At 36.3% G+C, this 3721-nt stretch overlaps 1 pseudogene; it reads left to right on the top strand.

The window, feature by feature from the left end:
* The first annotated feature begins 2708 nt into the window (after positions 1 to 2708).
* LOC113612411 (nuclear transcription factor Y subunit alpha pseudogene) lies at positions 2709 to 3496 on the top strand (annotated as a pseudogene).
* Positions 3497 to 3721: the final 225 nt, after the last annotated feature.

Below are 3721 nucleotides of genomic sequence, written 5' to 3'. Positions count from 1 at the left end.
TTTGTTGAATCTATTAATTCACGTATTTGTTTGTTTTTCAATTTACCCAAGAATTTCAGTTATTTTAGCCTCTGGGAAATATCCTCACATTATAAAACCCACATACAATTTAGAATGATTGACAGGTTCCAATGAGGAGGGATCAAAACTGGACCAGCAGGGGGCATATGTCAACAATGATGTACAAATATATTCCAGAATAGAATATAGAATGCTTTTATGTATCCTCCTATATTTTTCACGGTTGCCTAATTTTCTTGAATCTGAGAAAATAGTTCATAAGCTGAAAAGAGTAAACAATGTAATAAATCTAAAGAGGGTAAAATCCATTGAATGAAAAGGCAGAGTTGACGATATGAAGATGTGCTACATTGAAAGTGAATTAAACAACAAAAGATTTTTTTCAATAGGTCTTGAAATATAGCATGATCAATAATAGCAGAGTTTGTACCACTAAGACATAATGGAAGGAATTAAATAATAGCCTACAATATCAATATAGATATAAGCTTATAAGCAATATAAACTTTATTTCTGAAGTTATCATGTAGGAAGTTGCAGATAAAATGTCAGAAGTGAAAACAAATCTTCATAGAAGCCATATGAATATTTTCTTTAAAATAAGCACATGCAGATTAAGGTAAGTAATGATGGACACAGTGAGAACTTCTTTATTACAAAATATGTTAATAAATGTCAATCATACTTCTAAGAAAAGTTATGAATGTAGAATGGTTATGAGCTAATAAAGTAAAAGCATAGTTCCTTAATATTTCATATCATCACTGATTTAATTACAGGTAGAGCTGAATGGAAGATTAATAGGATACTGAAAATTTCTATGTCACAATTTGTCCTCATTTAGAGATCTTGTCTCTCTTTCAATTGTCTTTAAAATTTCGTTATGAATACCTATTGCTCTTTTATGTGAACCCCAAGTACTTTCTAACTTGCCAATTTCGGCAGGCTAAGGATGGCTTAGCACAAAAGGATGGTTTAGCACATAAGGATCCTTGCACGTAAGGATGGCTTCAAGGTGTGTGGGCTATGCAGTTGTTCAGGGCTTGCACATGGTAGGGTCTCACACTTGGTTTAATGTTCTACTGCTACTGACTTGAAATTCTTAATAATTTTTTAACAGGAGTCCCACTTCTTATTTTTCACTGGGCGCTGTAAATTATGTAGCTAGTCCTGCATGCCTCCCTTTCAGTTGAAAATCTCTTTTGCTCTTTCTTCCTACTTCTCCACAGAGGCACATTTCAGAGAAATTCTATTCCAGTAAAACTATCTTTAAGGTGGATCGCTATCACTTTCTTTTATTTCCTCTGTGTGGAAAATTTCTGAAGGATATTCTAAATTGTCTACAGATGTGACATCATGTGATTATTACTGTTGCCTAGGGATTCCTTTATTGTTTTTTTCAAGCATTTCATTGCTATATATTAAGTTAGAGAACTCAACGTAACATAGATATGTGAGGAAATGATGGACATAATGGTTTTAGAATCATTATAGGGCATTCATTGGGAGATAACTAGGAGGCATTTGGTGAAATAGTCTGCAGTTTAGGAGACTGATTTAAGATGGGAGTCATCAGCATTAAAGTTTTTCAGGAAGCCATGGCTGTGATGTCAGCTCTAAGGATGAGTGTACAAAGTAAGAAGTTTAAAGCCAGAACCCTTGGAAATGCTGACTTACAGGGTTGCAATAAGAAGTCCATACTAGATAAATATAGCATATCTGTAGAAAGAAAAAAAAAAAAGTTGAGAGAACACAGTAACAAAATATAGAAGATTGCAACTCCTTTATTGTCTTATAATATTTATTATTATATTTATAATATTTATTTTTATATTATATTTATTATTTATAATATTATTAATATTGTCTTATTAATATAAGACCACTGCTCCTTTGTGTGTCTCATATTAATGTCAAATTGGATTGTTCCCCACTTTTTGAAAGAAGTTTATCCTGTTTTCCAAAAATTTCCCACTTTTCTTGTCAAAATATTTCTATATTAAAGATCATGTTCAAATATCACTATGTGCTCTAGTCTCTGATTTTTAGACAGGGTTGTTATTCTGCTAATATCCCTAGAACTGTCTTTCTATGTCTCTTTTATCTCTTAGTTTGCATTGTCATAGGAATTTTCTTTGCTGTTTTCACTTTTTCTAATGCCTTATAGATGGTTTTATGAATAATACTTGCCTAAATATCCTAGAATGGTTTTCAGAAAGTAATGTAGTCCAGTGTACATATGCATATGTTTATGAATATATATTAAATAAAAAAATAGATTGTTAGAATTGAGCTTAGCCTACCTACATGAGCAAAAGAGCTGGTGGCCTTGGCCCAGAGCCTGTGAGTGCCTCCAGGCACTCTAGTCCAAGGCCTGCAGAGGCCAGTCCCATGCATGGATGTGACCACTGAAGCAGGCACATTGGAGTTCTTGACCCTTGCAGAGTGCTAGTGCCAGATAGAGATGCACCTCTTTCTCTCTCACACTTAGGTCCAGATTTTCAGGCACCAGACCCAGAGCAATCTTGCCTATTACCAACTCCCCTGCACTCTGAAATATACTTCATAATCTTCTAGGATCTCCAGAGCAAAGCTGTCTTTGAATAGGATTTTAACTTCATTGGACCATAGAGCAGAATGCACCAAAGAGCAATATTTCAAAAGAGCAGATTGCAAGATGGATTCAACAGCAGGTCCAGGGGCATACATTAGTGGTACAAGTTAGTGTTAATCTCTGTCCAACCTATCATTATCCAAACTATCCCTTGTGGACATGATGAAACCATCATGTTAGTACCTGTATCTGGGACACAGAATATTTGTAGCAGATACAGTTGGTTCCATTGAGATAGATCCAGATCTGGGAGTAAAAGAAAGGACAGACTTTGCAAGGGCCAGATGCATCATATCATCATCCAGCAGCCACAGACAACTGTCACTACCAGTCAGACACAAACACAGCAGCAGATCACTCTCTAGGGGCAGCAAGTAGCACAGACTGTTGAAGGACAGACCATCTTCTATCAGCCATTTAAGGAAGATGGCATCACTCACTGGAAAGGCATGATCCAGCAGCAAGTTTGATAGGGGCACAGACTGTTCAGACAGGAGCCAAAACCAACACAACCAACAAGGGTCTATCATAATTCTACCAGTGGCAGGTTATGTGATCAATTCAGGAGGGACGGTCATGGTGGTGTTTGGAGCTGGCTCTGTGCGTGCTATCTAAAGTATCCCTTTACTGGGACAGAGATATTTGAAGAAGAGCCTCTATGTGAATGCCAAACAGTATCATCATCTTTGTAAGAGGAGGCAAGTTTGGGATAAACTAGAGGCAGAAAGGAAATTCCAAAGGAAAGAAGGAAATACCTGTGTAAGTCATGCCGTAGCAGAGAAATGCGATGAAAGTAGGGAATTTTTCTCTGCAAAAGAAAATGATAGTCCTTCATATGCAGGAGACACACCAAATAAATGAAAGAAAGAAAGAAGGAAGGAAGCAATTACACAGCACAGGTCATCTGAGGATTTTTCTGCCAGGCCATGTGATGGAGATGATCAAGATCATATTCCTTGCCACTGTTTCTCACTGTTCCTGGAAATTAATCAACTCTTTGGAAGGGATAAAATTCCCTTCAGAATTTAGATAATCACAAATGAATGTATTCTGCCCTTTTGTACAGGGCAAATCTCACTTAGTTGT

The sequence above is a fragment of the Aethalodelphis obliquidens genome, unplaced genomic scaffold, assembly GCF_003676395.1.
Source record: "Aethalodelphis obliquidens isolate GAN/ISIS:26980383/991018 unplaced genomic scaffold, ASM367639v1 scaffold76, whole genome shotgun sequence".
Lineage (NCBI taxonomy): Eukaryota > Metazoa > Chordata > Mammalia > Artiodactyla > Delphinidae > Aethalodelphis > Aethalodelphis obliquidens.
Note: the sequence above shows the minus strand (reverse complement) of the source record. Positions and strands in the feature narration are given on the sequence as shown.